Source organism: Manis javanica, chromosome 2, assembly GCF_040802235.1.
Source record: "Manis javanica isolate MJ-LG chromosome 2, MJ_LKY, whole genome shotgun sequence".
Classification (NCBI taxonomy): domain Eukaryota; kingdom Metazoa; phylum Chordata; class Mammalia; order Pholidota; family Manidae; genus Manis; species Manis javanica.
Window position 1 is genome coordinate 51,392,490 of NC_133157.1, and position 16,933 is coordinate 51,409,422.

General features: G+C 45.1%; 3 long non-coding RNA genes across 7 annotated transcripts in view; 1 reads left to right on the plus strand and 2 right to left on the minus strand.

The window, feature by feature from the left end:
* The first annotated feature begins 3,176 nt into the window (after positions 1–3,176).
* On the plus strand, positions 3,177–15,343 carry LOC140847685 (uncharacterized). The gene is made up of 4 exons (XR_012127709.1): positions 3,177–3,298; positions 5,729–7,511; positions 11,723–12,079; positions 14,865–15,343. It is a non-coding gene; the product is annotated as an uncharacterized lncRNA (long non-coding RNA).
* LOC140847684 (uncharacterized) lies at positions 3,289–5,926 on the minus strand. The gene is made up of 4 exons (XR_012127708.1): positions 5,806–5,926; positions 4,827–4,946; positions 4,457–4,637; positions 3,289–3,626 (listed from the first exon to the last, which is right to left on the minus strand). It is a non-coding gene; the product is annotated as an uncharacterized lncRNA (long non-coding RNA).
* The window catches only part of LOC140847683 (uncharacterized), an 80,434-nt gene continuing 70,887 nt past the window's right edge, over positions 7,387–16,933 (minus strand). For all 5 annotated transcript variants that reach the window (XR_012127705.1, XR_012127706.1, XR_012127704.1 and 2 more), the window contains 2 exons: positions 9,058–9,197; positions 7,387–7,522 (listed from right to left, as the gene is read on the minus strand). This is a non-coding gene — a long non-coding RNA (uncharacterized lncRNA). The remainder of the gene's footprint in view (positions 7,523–9,057; positions 9,198–16,933) is intronic.

A 16,933-nucleotide genomic window follows, 5' to 3' on the forward strand; every position in this document is an offset into this window, starting at 1 on the left:
TTTATCAGAAGTATTAAAAGAAGACACGTGGGACTGATTTTCAAAATCAGAAAGCACTGTTTCCCTGGAAAAATTCCAGGGAAAACACAGAACTGGAAATTTCAACATTTTGCAAGAAAATGGAACATATCTCAGGAGAGAAAGGCTCAGTGAGCAAGACGACAGAATGCTGAGAAGTTAACATAGTGTGTTCGTGACGAACAGCTTGCCAAGCACAATGGCTATCTTCTCACATTTCAGCTTTAGTATTAGCAAATGAAGTGGCTTCAAAGCATTCATGTCTTCATTTTTGTGGTGCATTTGATATAAAGAAAGGAACAGGGTTTGCAGTGATGGGAACTGGAAAGTGACTGAGACCCACAGTAGGTGGCAATGCCTTAGACCTGGACAGGAAGCTCCCAGTGAATTGCCAAAAGGATCTCTCTCTGGCCAGGGTTGTTTCATTGATATTCTGGAGAGGGAATCAAATAGCATATCACTGGATGGAGAAGTCCAGGATTAAGGGCCATCTATGTGTTAGAGAGCGAGGAGGATTAGCAGAGTCTGTGATGGACGTGAGCCATGCTCTGCACAACCTGCTGGAAGTGTGAATTCTGCCAGAGCCGACATGAAGCAGAAGAGTCATGGGGCAGAGGGACTGACTTCTCAGAGCTCAGCTGTGGGGTGCCACCCGTTCAGGCACTGACAAAGAGAAGAGTTCAGGAGAGACTCCCGAGACAGTATGAGTCTGGCCAAAAGCTGGAGGTTGTTAAACCAGAAAGAGAAGCCTCAGGGATAACACAAGTACCTTCCTCATAGGCCTAAGGGCCCAATTTGCAGAAGACGGACTGTTCTGTTTGGATTGTGGTCCCCCCATTCATATGTTAAAGTCCTAATGCCCCAGTTCCTCAGAACATGACCTTATTTGGAAATAGGGTAGTTATAGCTGTGATTAGTTAAAATGAGGTCACAGTGGAGGAGGGCGGATCCCCAATCCAGTATGACTGGCATCCTTATAAAAAGAGGGATTTTGGAGGCAGGCATGCACCCAGGTGAAAGCGAAGGGAAGTTGTATAAGCCAAGGAATGCCAGCGACTGCCAGGGAACCACCAGGAGCTGAAAGGAACAGAGGGAGCAGATCTCCCGCACAGCCCTCAGTAGGAAGCAACCCTGCTGACACTCTCATTCTGAACTTCCAGCCTCCAGAATCATGAGACAGTTCCTTTCCATTGTTTATACCACCCAGTTTGTGGTACTTTGTCACCACAGACCCAGGAAGCTCACACGGTCTGAAGTCATTTGGTGGTAGACATGACTCGTGCTGATGACCGCCTGGGTGTGTCGGGCGGGCAGGCTCAACACAAGGCAGTGGGAGTGAGCCCTTCCCAGCAGTACAGGCTGTGCGGGAGCAGACGGCGCTGCGTCAGCCAGCATGGTGTGCCTTCTGGCACTCGCGGTATTTAAATGGGAATTGGATGGCCACCCTCTTGGGGTGCTGTGGGAGTGGTTCCTGCCTGAGGAGGGAGCAAGGTGGGAATGATCACCTCAAGGTTTCCTCCAAGTATAAAACTCTGTGGTTCCAACTCTCAAAGTATTCAATGACAATAAAAAGTACCTTAAAATTTAAAATTGGGGATTGTTCTGTGCATACAAAGGACAGAATACAAAGAATCATAAAAACAGAACCAGTAAAATATAATTCCACCCAAAAAAAAGTGCAAATATTAACGAGATATTTCAGGAACCCAGTAGGCAGAAAGTGCATGAGGAAGAGGGATGCTTAAAATACAGGAGAATTGCTTTATATTAAAGATGTAGTTATATTATAGGACTGGAAACCAGGGTGGTTTAATATCAGCATTATGTGTAGGGGTTTAAAGCATGGAGTTTCAAGTCAGGCAGGTTCCTGTCCTGCCACTCAAGAGCTCTGTGGCCTTGGCTTATTTGCTTAACTTCTCTGAGCAAGAGTTTCCTCCTCTGCAGAGTGGGACAATACCATGCGACACTGTCTCCCAATATCAGGATGACATGAGGTAATTAATGAAAAGTGTAGGGCATGTAGTAAGAATTCAAAAAAGTATGACTATCCTTATTATGAAATTATTATCCCCAGTGTCAAAATGGAAGACTGATTACACACTCACACACACACACACACACACACACACACACACACAGAGACAGGGATGACAAAAATCAAAGTTTTAAAGGAAATTTTTTTGTTAGATTGATTCCATGACTTAAATATTGGTCTTTCCTTTCATAAATGGGAAAGTTTCACTTGCTGATTTTTACATGTAAGTTAAATTATGGAGAGTCATGGTTTGCTACCTCATTCTGCATACAACCAAGTGGAATGGTGGACAAGCTTTTACGGGTGGCCAGCTCATTAGAAACTGTTGAAGACTAGCCCAGGTGTGAGGGCCCTTGGTCTGATATGTGGTCTTGGATAAACTTCTCTCACTCCTGATTTTATCATCTGTAGCATGGAGCTAAGCTCACCCAACTCCTCAGCTTGGAGGGATGAGCAGATGGGACCGGGCTTGGGAAAACTGTTAGTAGAGGGCAATGCATGTCAGCACTGCATCCTCTCGGCATTCGGATGGTGAGTGTAGCCACTTACTCTGCCCCCAATTTAAATGCTCTAAGTACCAGGGGAAACAAGGGTATATTTATCCTGATAAAGCCAATCAAAGTGAGGAGTAATGTGTGAAATTAAGGTAGATGAAGCTTTAAGGAAAGGAAAAATTTCTGTTCAGCAGGCTCTTTTAGATAATGAAGTGGTCTCTAAGGAAACTCGAAGAAGCCCTACACTGTAAGAAACACTAGAATGGGTAGCCTACTGAGACAGGGGTGGTCAGAGTTTCAGGCCTCTTAGTCTCTGCAGCCTCTCCTTCCTCTTTTAACAGTGTGCTGCTCCCAACTATGTTCCTTGATCTGACTGCGCCTTAATTGAGGCTCCTATCCATTCCTGGTGCCTTTTAAATCAGTGCACTTGTAGCATCTGGTGGTAGAATTGTGTCTTGAAAAGGCACGCACTGGCTCTCTCGCTGGGCTGCCCCCACCCCGCCGCCCCCCGCCCTCCTGTCACTGCTTGCAGAGTCTGCGGCCGCCGCCCTGGCAGGCCGGTTGCCTCCCTCTTCGGTGTCAGCCTCCTCATTAGGCTTGCTCAAGAGCGGTCTGGTGTCAGAGCTGGCCGATGCATCAGAATGCAGGCCATGCCTCAGGCTCCTGGGAAGCTGCACATTCCGCATGAAATATGAAGGCAACAGCCAGCCCAGGGGAGCCGCAGGGTGAATTCAGTGGAATAGCAGCAAAGGTAGTTCTGGTGGGGCTGGGGAGAGGGGTGGGTTCTGCAGGGTAAGGGAGAAGATGTGGGCACCCATCACATATTTTACAGGCACAGTTTGGTGGTGGCGGGGGGAGGCAGGGCCACCTGGTGTATGTATCCCCTTGGCTGCTCCTGACTTACACCCTTTGGTTACATTCTTTCAGCGTATGCTCACGGTATATCTGTGATTATGGTGATGTGCCCTTTTGAGATAGGCAGCCGGCTCCCTCTCCTGCTGTGCTCATCTCCGATTCTTGAGTTTCTCTTTTGGGACAACTGGAAATCATAACAGCAGTCCATGTGGATTTCAGAGTACCTGGCAGTAAGAAGCATAATGAAAGTAATGATTGCCCAGCAGGCCCTGGGGATGCTTGTCACGTACCACTTCAGGCTTGCAGAGGTTAAGGGGGCTTAGCAAGCAGTGGCCTCAGTTGGCTTCCACCCTGACATAAACGCCTGTCCTCACCTTTCTCCCAAATCTCCAGCTTCCAGCTAAGTCTCCTTACTGGGGTTCAAGGCGGCCCTTTTAAGATAAGGGAAAAACCATTCCTCCCCACCATAAGCACAGATGGCCCACCATGAGCATTATACACATTATAGTGAGATGTGCTTGCATATCTCTGAGAACACTTATCCCCATAATGTGGTTGTTTGTATGTAGGTCCCTGCCCTGGACACGCCATCCATGAAGCAGAGACACTCTCTGTTATTGTATATACACAGACTGGCACATAGTAGGTACTCAATAAATACTGAATACATTGTGGGACCTCCCTCCTACCCCATCACACATCCAAGTTAGCAAGAAACATGAATCTACTGGTCTGTTGAAATACAGAAATTTTGAGGAGTCATTTTTCTCCCCTAATGGAAAACTACAGCCCCATTATGGTGCAAACAGGGTGCAGAACTGGTTCCATTTATTACCAATGATTACAGAGCAGCCCACTTCCATGGGCTCCTCAGGAGTTATTAACAACTCAGTAAGAGCTACATATCCTTATCCCTGGAAACCCCCTGCAGCCAGGATAAGAAGGGCAGATGCCAAGAGCTGCAGGGTCATCCCGTTTGCCCCAACTTGGGATGGAAACTGTGCGCACTCCTTGTGAGAGTTTTCTGCAAGAAACCCCAAAGATGTGACATCACCTTAGGACCCAAGCCATTTCCACACTGAGGCTGCCGTGGTGTTTGAGATGGAGAGAGACGTGTATGCTGGTCGTATATGTGGGAACCTTCAGCACATGTAATTCTAGCGGGTGACTCTGTTGATCTTGCTAAGGAGCCGGCTTCTTGTGGACTGAGAGGATGGTATCTTCCTGTTTGGTTCCTGATGGAGAGAAGCAGGAGGTAGCAGGATTCAACTAAAACACAGGCCTTGCACTGGACTGTAAGCTCCCTGCCGGCAAGGCACCATCTGTCCTGTTCACCGCTGTGTCCCCAGCCGTTAGCACAATGCCTAGCACAGAACAGGCACTCCACACTATTTTGGTTGACTACTGCAAAGAAGGTATCATACCTTATCCTCTAGCCAGTGACAGGTTCATGGCTGAGTCAGGTAGAATCTTCTCTGGCTTTGATACACAAATGTCGAGAGGATTTCTCTCTCTGCTGAGGCTGCTAAGCTGAGGGTAGGAAGCTAATCACAAAGAGAAGAGAACTGGGTATCAGACAAAATGAAGAGATGGTGAGAGAGAGAAGGGAGGGAGAGAAAACAAGCTAGCTCTGACAACATAGTACGAGGGTGTGTTCAGCTCCAGCTTGGTTATATGAACCAATACATTCCTCATTTATTTATTTGCTTAAGGTAACAGTAGAGCAGGTTTCTATCACTTAAAACCAAAAAACAGTCTGACTACTATATTGTTTCATGCTGTTCCCATATCTTTTCAAAGCTATTCATTTACTCCATGCTAACAGCTGACTCCCTCTACATTTTATGCATGTGGATCTTCTAAATGTCTATTTTCTCATAACAACCATCCTGTCCAGCCCTTTTGCTTGCTTTAAGCTGGTCTGTGTTTAAGCTATGCACTCAGGGCAGCTGTATCTTTCCCATACAAAGAATCTAGAAAGAAGGAATTCTTCAAATTCCCTGGATAACAGACTTAACAGTTCCCTCTGGTGACAGATTCTCACATCCTGAGAGTACTCAGTCTCCTCTCGACAGCTGATGCTCACTCCAAGTGGACTTTGGTGACAGTGCCCTGCTCTGGGCTCTGTTTGCTGGGACAGCACCCAATTGTTTGTAGCTTGTTTCACAGGAATGGGGTTTGTCTCCTACACTAGACAGCAGCTGGGAAGTTTTCGGAGAACAGAGGGAAGAAAAATGCTCTTGGATATCTATTATGTGACACGCATTGTCCATGCACCCCTCATCTCTCCCTGTGAGGTAAATAACTTTTCTGTTCACAATTACAGACACAGGGGCAGAGCTGGTCAGTGCCACTTGCCCATGGGCTGAGCTGGTAAGTGACAGAGCAGAGTTGCTTTCTCACCCTCCACTCCGTTGCCTCTGGGCCAGGCATCAATAGGCTTTGTGCAGATCAGACCGCCCAGCACCATGCCGGCCATGCTGCATGTCCAACGATGACAACCCTGCATTTGTCACCATTGCGTGCTCACCTAGTGAGAAGGGGATGTCAGACCACCCCCTCTGTGGTGTGAGAGACTCGTCTGACATGGAGCTGCACAGAAACAAGAGAGGTGTGGAGTCTAATTTTCTTCCTCAGTGGCCCACCCAGCTTCTGGAATTCAGAGCATAGCACAGGAAGGCATTCTGTTCCTGAACAGGCAAGGAGGCCTCTGACTGGGTGTCAGCCCCTGCCCCACCTCGTTTTTCCCTGCAGGTGTTGGAAAGAGGATCGCAGCCATCCCCAGCCCCCAACAGGCACAATGGGAAGAGCTGCACTGTGTCATGGGGGAGCATGCACATGTGTGTATGTGTGGTCCGTGGAGTGAGGGCCGGGCAGGGGTCAGTCTGCAAAACAATATTAAGAAACTGAAACATTTTCCACTGAGAAACACAATTACTGCCCATGGAATTCTTACCAAGCCTGAGAAATGAGCAGTGGCCCCTCCTTTTCATTAGTTAAACAAAGAGGGTTATTTTTCAAATAAAAACTTACAGTGTGGAAAACAATCTAATTCCCAGAGCTTTTCATGAAGCAAGATTCTTAGTGGTTGAACATGTCTATATGGACACACAGCTGCAAAGGGTAGCATAGGTACCCTGATCAAGCAAAGGGCAGGCTGGTCAGTGCGGGACCCAGGCCTCAGCTTTGGGTCTCCTGAATGTAGGAATCCCAGGTAGGAAGGCCAACAGAGCATAAGAACCATGGCTTGGGAAGATTTGACCATTTGCTAGGGGGTAAAAAAAGGCGAAAATAAAAATATTTTTTGTATGTTCATTAAATGATCCTCTTTCTTTCTCCATATAATCTCCAAATAATTTGCAAACTCAAGCCCTGTTCAGTTCCATGGGGCGTGTTCAACTTTATTGAACTCCTAGCCATCAGATTTCTCTCAAGCACAGTCTGGCTTCCACTCACAGACCCATGGTGTAACCTCATGGCTTTCTCTTAAGGTGTTTTCTTCTGAAAGCTCCTGGGTACGTGCATTTGTTTAGGAACAGGTAAGAATATAGAGGCAGACTGCCGCAGGTTAAAACTCCAGCTGTGTCACTTAAAAGCCATGTGTGCTTGCTCTCTTTGGGCCTTAGCTTGCCCAGCTGCAAAGGGGAATGAATAGTGATGGAACCTACGTCATAGAGTTACCATGAAGATTAAATGAGAACATACTTATAATGTGCCTTAGCACAGTTACTGGGAGAAGAAGAGCTCACTAAAATGGTGGCCATTCATTCTTTGGAAATTAAAGGGACGTGGCATATGGACATAGGTCTAAGCTTTTCAAGTTAATAAATATCATATTTTGAGGTTTCTACTTATCCCATCTCTCCTGTGGAAAGTGTGTTGTTTTAAAAAAATAAAAGCAGGCACAACATAGCTTCTCTTCAAATCAGAGCTTCCTTCTGTAATCAGTCCGTGAACATTTTGGGGAGCGCTCTATTTAGCTTGGCTGGCCCCTGGTTTTGCCGTGAGTAATATGTTGGGCTTCATTTCAAACTCCACACAGCCAAGATCACTGGATACTTGAGCTTCCCCAAGCTGAGTTGATACAGCTGCTCGGCCCCTGGTCACTGGTGAGTTGTCCCTGTGGATTCCAAAAGGTCTTACTTAGGACAGGTCAAGGTGCAGGGGCCAGCCAAGATGCTCTTGGGCAAGGACTCCTACAAACAAGGTGCCCAGGTGACACAAGACCCAAGAGCCCTGAGGAGCACTGAGAGAGAGAAGGCTGAGACAGGAGGATGTCCTGAGAGTGACTGTGAAGAGGGAGGGGTGGGGGTAGCAGTGTGGCTTGGAGCTTCCAAGGGGCTAAGAGCCCCTCCTGACAGGGCATCGCCCCAGTGACAGAGGGGAGCAAACACTTCCCATGTCAGGATTTCTGAGACCAGTTAGAACAAATGTTGGGCACTTGCTTTAAGAAGGATTGAGTGGGACTTTCTTTTAGACATAGGCTTCGTTGCAAATGGAATTGCATAAAGGAAATCTAATTTAGACCTTTTTCCTCCAAGAACTTAGCTCTGGCATGAAACAAGGCTTGCCCAAGGTCACTTGAGAACACATTCTGTGGGACAACAATGTTGATGGACAAACAGAGCAGAGTTAATTTTGAGGCCAGCCTAACCTCAGTGACAGGTGGGCTGGTGAACAGATTGAAGAAGCTTATGGCTATTTAGTGCTTTCTTTGCAGGCCAGCAAATGCCTCTGGGCTAGTAACACTCTCACCTTAAAAGGTTTGGACTGATGACCTGTGCCTAATAAAAGCCCCTTTCCAAGTCTGCAGGGAGACCCAAGCATTTTAAAACTGAAAGATAATGAAGATGTTCTAGCAGAAGTAAGATGGAGTCTTCATTATAAATGATAATTATAATTAATCAAATTAGCCTTCATAGTCCCTCAGCCTTATAACTTAACCCTGGTAGATGCATCTTCCCTATGTGCGTTTGAAGAACAATTTGACCCAAACTATAACCTTTTCCTTTTGATCTCTGCCTCCTGAAGATGGACATATGATGGGGTGTGAGGTCTGGCGTCCTGTGAAGGTGGGCAGTGATGCTCTTGAGTCCAACGACTGCAGGGTCTACACAGGCCCTGACTGAGGCAGTCAGCTGCTCACCTGGTTTTTTAACACTGGCTGCCACTATCCACTTATGCCCCTGTGTGCAATCCACGGAATCCTCTCCCCTCCCTGCTATCAAAAACAGGCTCCCTCTCTTATTTCCTCATAATCCCTCTTCTTTTGCCCCAAGTACTAATCATGGTTTTTAATTATTTCTTTATATTTACTTGATGTTTAGCTTCTCTACTTGTCGTGAGCTCACTAGGCGAGGGATCATGTCTCTTTTGTTCACCACCGCATGCTGAGTACTTAGCATGGTGCCTGGCAAGCAGGAGTCAGGAAATGATTGCTGAATGAAAGAAAGAGTGAGTTGCACAGCCAGGAAGGTCTTCTCATTGACACTAAACTTTTATGATCTCCTTAAATACCACAAAAGCCAACCGTGATGTCCACATACCAAGTCCAGTAGCTCTCTCAGTCCTTGTCACTCAGCTACTCTATGGAAGCTGATACAGTTGAGTCTCTGTGACTGAAAACTCTGCTTTGTAGGCTCCTGTGGTCCATACCTGCTCTTCTGTGCTCCCCTTTTACTTCTTCATAGTAGCAAGTCAGCCGTTCTGGACTCAGCCTGATGGTCTCCTTACGCTGCTCCTTCCCTTGAAAGTTTATTCAGTTTTGGCATCAGCCTTCAGCTTTCTGCTGGTACCTGTGAAGTGTGTATTTTGAAACCCTGAAATGCTCTTTCTCCTGCCTTCTTTTCTTTTTCTGGAAATGTCACCCTCCTCCCAATCACCAGGCTGGAAAACTTGGAGTCTATTTCTCAACATCATTGCTCATGTTTACCAAATATTCAAGATAACAAAATGTTGAATATATTCACTGTCTTCCCTTTGTCTCTGACTCAAGTCTCTTGATAGTCCAGATCATCCCATCTTTCAGATGCTCCCCTTTCCCCAGTTCTCTGTTATACTTTATCCAAAAGACTGTTTCTAAGTTTCCCTTTTGCTAGCAATGCCTTTTCCTCTATTTACTCTGCTTAATTCTACTTTTCTTTCAAAGCTTATCAAAAATACTTCCCACTTGCCAAAGAATTATAATTTCTCCTGTTTTAAACTACCAATTCACTATATAAGTTTCATTTGGCATTCTCTTAATTATTTATTGTATAATGTTTCTGTGTATTTATCTGTATCTTTTAGAGGAAGACTAATAAGCAAATCCCTGTAAAGGCTCAACTAGATAAAAAGAGAGTTAGCATAAATTACCAATATATGCCATACGGGCATTCAAAAATATTAAGAGATATTATGAATAATTTTATATTAATGAATTTAAAAATGATAAGTTAAATGGCAAATTCCTAGAAAAATGTGAGAAGACTGATATGAGAAGAAATAGACCATTTATTCATCTGTTCATTAAAAGAAGTTGAGCCTATAATTTTAAATTACTCACAAGGAATCTTGAGGCCCAGATGGTTTGAGTGGAAAATTATTTCAAACATCTGAGGAAAATATACTATGAATGTTACACAAACTCTTCCAGGGAATGGAAAAAATAGCAAATACTTGACTACTCATTTTATGAGGCCAACATAACCTTGATACTGAAGCTTGTCAAGGACATTACAGGAAAGGAACATAAGATATAAAATTCTTGAGCAAGGGATTAGCAAGTCAAATCAAGAGATACATTGAAAGAATCAAATATCATGACAAAGTGAATTTTATTCCAAAATGCAAGGTTGGTTTAACACTTAAAAATCAATCACTGTAACTCAGCACAGGTATGGGATAAAGAAAAACCATATGACCTTCTCAATAAATGAGTAGATGAATAAAAAGCATGATACGACTTAGTACTTGATTCATGTATTAAGTGTTCATGATTAAAAGATAACTCTCATTAAAGAACTAGAAGGGAACTCCTCAATTTATAAAGGTTATTGTCTAACAAAACTATGTTTAATCAGCTTCTACTTGAGATCAGGAAGAAGAAAAGGATGCTCACTCTGTCCAACATTGTACTGAAGTTTCTAGCCAGAGTAATTGGACAAGAACTTAAAAAAAACTTCAGGATTAGAAAATACATAAATCTAATGTTATTTGTGGACATGTATATACATAGAATCTATGGTGAACTATTAGAATGAGTAAGTAAATTTAGTAAGACTAGTGAATATAAGTTTGACATAGAAAAATCAATTATATTTACATATACTTACAATAAATATTAGAAAATAATGTTTAAATTTGATACCACTTACACTAGCATTTTAAAAATCAAGTACCTTCATAGGAACAAACTTAGCAAAATATACACCCAACTTAAGCATAAAAAATGCAAAACATTACAGAGAATAGTTTCAAAAGAAATAAATAAATGAAGGGATGTACCATGCAAATTGGATTGGAAAACTCAATCTTGTAAAACTGTTGATGTTCTCTAAATATGCCTATTGCATTGGTGTAATATGAATAAAAATCTCAGCAGGTTTTCTCCCTTATTTCCTTCCTTCTTCCTTTTTTTCCTTAGAAAAATTGATAAGCTAATTGTAAAATTTACATGGTCAGGCAAAGAGTTAAAAATAGTCAAGACAAAACTGAAGAAGAAAAGTTGAAGGACTTGGCACTACTAGCTATCAAGACTTACTATAAAGTAACAAGTAATTAAGACAGCGAGCAATTGGTGTAAATAGACAAATAGACCCATGGATAGTGCTGAGAATCCAGAAACAGGTGCACATAAGTCACCTGATTTAGAACAAAGGCATCACTGTTAATTTTGTTAATGACCTTGGTTTAAATTTTCACTCCGTCCTTATTTAATTTTTTTCCTATTTTTGTCCAATGATTTTTATGTTCTTGTTTATCTACAGTTTCATAATTATTATTAGATTATTTGCTGGCCTCCATTTTCCTCCTCAAACCAACAACTTTTAAAAACAACCTTCTTCTCTGCTGTCCTGTCCAATGGGTTGGGGCAGGGGTAAAACAGAAGCTCTTTCTCATCTTTTACCCTCCAGCTCCAGCAGTAAAGAGCCAGGTGATCTGACATACAATAGGAGAGGGGAAAAAATAGAAGATTAAAAAATTATAACTCAAACAAGTGCTTCCCCGTTGCCCAAAGCAGTTTAACAGACTACTTTCCTTACAGATTTAGCTAAGAAACCATCTGACCTGAGTCCATTTATGGAACTATTTTGTCTCACTTTTATTTTTTCTTTTTCAGAATAAATCCTCTAGTACTCAAGTGGAGACACTGGAGAAATAAGGGAGTTGGTATTTTTGTAATTCATATGAAGGTTTGGCCAGGAATTTTTCAAACACTGGAATAAATTTTTAATTTGGTCTTTGATATCCAGACAAGCCCAGCTCATGTTCTCTTGGGTCTCCTTCCAAAAGACCAGACTTCAAACAGACACTGCTCGCTGTCTTAGCAGAGGCAGCAGAGAAGCACCACGCCAGCCGTGGCAGCAGCAAGCAGGCACCCGGCACATGCAGCCTGGCTGGGCTGGCCCCTGGGTTGCTACCTACCCTGGAAGCCAACACTATTCCGGGGACCTGAAGCCAAGTTCCTCAGAAGAGAGTAAGTGAGAAGGTCCTCTGTCAGGGCAGGAAATGCTGGGGATCCTGCATTTCCATCTGGGAACCCTGCCTGGAGCTTCCTCAATAACACAGGACCCACATGTTGAGGCGAAAATGGCAAATACATGTTATTTCGGTCATCTTTATTATTTGCTTCTTTTTCTTTTGGTTTTTTATTTTGCCTTTTGGAGTTTGGATTGTGGGAGAAGTAGATGTGTTTCTTAGAGATGAGACCCCAGAGAACCTTTGGTTTAACTCTCAGTTTAACTTTCTGAAAACTGACAAAACAGAGAATGGGAAGGAAAAGAAAAAAAGAAATGGATTTTCTGTGATAACTACAGAAGCAGCTCATTTCCTTTTGGAGGCCTAGATCAGAGACTATAAGTAATTGAAACTTAATACCCAGAGTCCCTCAGAAAAGTGACCACCCTGGGACCATTACCATCATTTCCTATTAATTGTCACCTGAAATAACCAGTTTGTGGAAATGGATTGGGGGCCTCAAAGTAAAGGAATGTAGTTTGGGAACAGCTAGCCCTCTCATGTCCCATCACAGAATACAAATGATTTAACAGCAATACTGACAAGGTTTTCAGAATAAATCATTTCCATTACCACCTGCAAATCACTTCCTGTGGCTGCCTTGAGACAGATTTGGGGAGTTGGCTATTGGTTGCCCGGCTCTAGGACAGTTCTCCCCAGTCACTTACGAGGATAAATTGCAGTCCTGACCTAATTTACTGCTCTTCTCTATGGCCAAGGGGCAAGTACCTGCTCTACTTTAGGGAGTCTAGAAGCTAAAGGTGACCAGAATAGTTACAAAGTCTTTCCAAGAATCCCCAACCCAGCCCAGTGGTGGTGACTCTTGAGAGCCCGAGTGCTCACGTGTGGAGCTGTTGCTGGACCAATCTGCTCTTTCCCTCAAACCAAGAGCCTGGTCAGACCCAACCATGCCCTTCTGTGCATTTCCCCCACTTTCTCCCAATCTTTATCTCATCCCATTGCGATGAATAAGGCTCCAAACTTCTCTTCTTCCCTTTCGGAGGTGCCAAGTTCCTATGTGCACTTGCCCAGTCCAGAGGTACCAGCCCTTGTGAACTGTGCTTCTCATGTGAGTTACCTACGCTGTCCTCCTGGCCTCCTCAGCACTTTAGCCATGTCTGTGTATCAGTCTGAATGTCTGGTGCAGGCTGAGCACACCTGAGAAGAGGGGTCCAGTGTCTTGCATTTTGTATCCCCACTACCTGCCAGAGCAGACACAGGATGAAAAATGTGAGGAAGCAGGAGAGGGGAAAGGACAACAAGCCTTGACCAAGTGATCCGCATCTCTGGATCTGGTTGTAAACTGTGATAAAATGCACAGAAACAGAACTTCCAGGAAAGCTTCCTGGAAAGTCTTTATTCCTAGATGGAAACTCTGATATGAATGCTACTGCAATATTAGGAGGATCAGGAGGCTGAGCAGCCTCCCCCAAGACCAGCCGATACTGTGTTTTGTCTTTATGTGGATAGCCAGAACCTTGGCCTTGGCCCTGGTTACTCCACAACCTAGTGGCTGCCCTGGACAGTTCATGTGTCCTGACTCCCTGTGGCCCATTCATCATTATATTATGGCCAAGTAAACCGTTCCCCAGGGACAAATCCTGCAACTCTCCCATTGAGTGCTCACTCGGGCACTCAAGGCTCTCTGACATCATCTATCTCTAGACTCCCTGAGGACCCTCAGGACAATCCTCTTGTCTCATACCTCGAGTCTTCCAACACTTCTCTGCCAATCGGTATTCATCTGTTATTTCATGACTCAGTTAAAAGTTTTAAGTATTGTTGCGAGAAAGTCCATCTGATCTTTCTGGTATTTTGCATCCCCTCCTTGCTTGGCTGCCCATTGGACGACATCCTCACCATCCTCCTCTTCCTCACTCATTCCTTTTCTCAATGCACATCCATCAAATCCTACCAGGTACTAATTCCACCCATGTTAAAGCAGCAGAGCAGATTGAAAATCAATTCTACACAACTGGAGAGTCCAGGGACCAGCACAACACCCCGGGCCGGGGCTGCATTCCCTTGCTATCGCCCTCACTTTCTGTCTCCGTGGAGAGACGGGGGCATCGGCCATAAAGGCAGGAGTCCTACCGGTCGGGCTGCAGCCACTAGGGCCCCTCTCTGCAGTAGTTTCCATGCTACACTTCTGAAGTGAAACAGCTATACGCACCCAGGGGATGTCCTTCTCGGAGTGCAAGACAGCAGCCTGGCTTCAAAAAGGGACCCAGATGGGGAAAGAAAGAGAAGAGCACTCCTCTCTCCTCACCCAGTGCTCTCTAAGTGGAGAAAATCCAACCTGTATGTATGTGTCGGTTGTTGGCTGAGGGAAGAAAGGAAACAAGTAAGGGAGAAGGAGGCTGTGGTGATGAGAGGAAGCCGCGGGCCAAGGCCCGGTGGCTGGACTGAGAAAAGGATCTGGGTTTGGACATGGGAGCCATGCCCTCCTTCCCCTCCTCTGGAGGTGTCCTGACCCATAGCTGGCTCAGCCTGTGGAGAAGGAATCTTGGGACACCAGCCTGAGGTTTTGAGTTCACTCATAGTGGGCGACAGAAAATGAGATGGTTATTTGTTTTATGGTAATGATCTCCAAGAGGCTCCGAACTCCAGGGCTGCAGTCGGCACGCCACACGGCAGGCCTTCCTCCGGGTGAGAGGGGATTTCCTTGATTTGGTGAGATTCATTTGTTTTTTAAACGAGGCTGTTTATTTTCTCTTCTTTCAATGTTATGATTTTTTTTTCAGACTCACAAGGAGGATACATAACGTACAGCCGAATCTGCAATCTCCTATTTTGTCAGCTGCTTGTGTTGATTAAAACTTCAATAAAGATCCTGTGATAAAACAGAGCTATGTTCAAAGGATCTTGTTATGTTTTTAAAAGGCTGAGCTTGGCAGGAAAGATGTAGAGTATAGGTTCGCTACCTTGATATTTTCCCCCTTTTCCAGGTTAGAAAAGGAACAGACAGGCGAGTAATGCTTAGTGGCTTCTGGTACCTGTGGGAGACTTAGCTTGTGTTTAACTGGATCCCATATAATAAGCAAGGTCTGCTTTAATTGGTATGGAAAGTGTTTATCAAACTGGAGTTGAACGTGTGCCCCAACTGCCCTCTTCCCCCACAGGTCTGACTGAGAGCCTCTCTCTGCAAGAGGCTTCAGCCTGACACAGGGGGAGAGGGGGAGAGCCACAGGCAAAGGGAAGCCACAGGATCCAGGAATTCCAAATTCACCCCACTCGCCCCAGATGATCAATTCCAGCAAGATTCCATAGAACTGCCAGTAACGCATTACTTCAAAGACCAAGGATCGCACAAGAGTCCTGAGGGAGAGGCGTCAGCGGTGCCCACCCTTTCCCCTCCCCTCCTGCCTCCCCTCCCACCTCCCCTCCCTCCAGACACCCATTCCATTCCTGGCAGCCACTGAAGTCTCTCAGCTCTTATTCTGAACGAGGCGGAGAAATGGCTGTGTGTGAAACCAGGCTAGCCAAAGTCGCTGACTTTATGCAAAGCAGGCAAGTGCAGTCAAAACACTTACAGCAATCAATTCGAGTTGTTGGGTAAAGTTTTTTCCATGTCCCATACATTATTGAACAGTTAATTTTGTCTTTGTGCCTGCAAGACATTCCAGCTCTCAGATGACAGCTTTATCCATTAAGGAGCATGCGGTGACAGCCGTACAGTGAGAGCTTTGCCAGTCCTGCCTGCCGGGAGGCGAGCCTGCATCACCACCGAGAAATCCTGGGATACATCAACATCTTAATCAATATGCGAGAGTCAATTACCGGGGAAGCGAGGGCTTAAAGCAGGAGCTGATGATGAGGTTCACGTGCAAATGGGCTTGATCAATACACAGTGAGTCTCACTCTGGATGCACATCAGCCCTTCCCCCCAAACCAGCACCCAGCTCCCCCAGTGGCAGGCCAACCACGCCCTCTGCCAGCATCCTTTCCAACCCACCAAGCACCTGCTTTCCTGGAGCATGTTTGATTCATTTTTGATGGGTATGTTGGGAACGAAGGGAGCAGGGTTGAGGGCAACAACCAAAGCCAGATTCTGTCAATGGATACACAAGCTGGGCTGTTGTGACTGACTGCCAGGAGTGGAGCCTTCTTCCACAGGCATACTCAGAGGGACAAAAGAATCCAGCCAATCTAGCTGAGAAGGGGGCCCAGCTGGGACCCCTCATTCAGGCCTTGATCCCCTCTTACCTATATGACTGCAGTAACTTCTTAGCTGGTATCTGAGCCCCTCATGCACTACTCTCCCAACCTATCTTCACCGGCTGTCAAGAGTTGGTTGGATCATGTCACGTGTCCTCAAAAACCATCAGTGTCTGCCTGGGTAAGAAAACCCCAACTTACTGAGTGTTTTCAGGGCTCCCCCTGATGTAAGACCCCATTCTTGAGTCTCATGATACTATCCAATCTTGCGTTCTTCAACACTAACATGTTCATTTGCCCCTTCATGCATGGCTTTACCCTTCTGCACCTACTTCATCTCTCCGAATTCTGGAAGCTCTCTCTGATCTCCCTCAGCAGAAGTTAATGGCTGCACCAGTATTAGTTTGAGGTCATTGTGTTTGGGTTCAAGTTGGGTGTTTGAGTATTTGTTTCTTCCATTAGATCATCTGCTCCATGAGAAAAAGCACCATAATGTTTTTCATGAAAGCCAGATGTAGGTGATCCCTTGGTTCCCCAGCTCCGGCCTCTTCTCAAGCATTCTTTCTTGTCATCCTGCACCAATCCAGTAGCAGGATTCCTATGGGAGTTTCCAAAGAAGAATCCATTTACATGAGTGCTGTGGTGAGCGGATTTT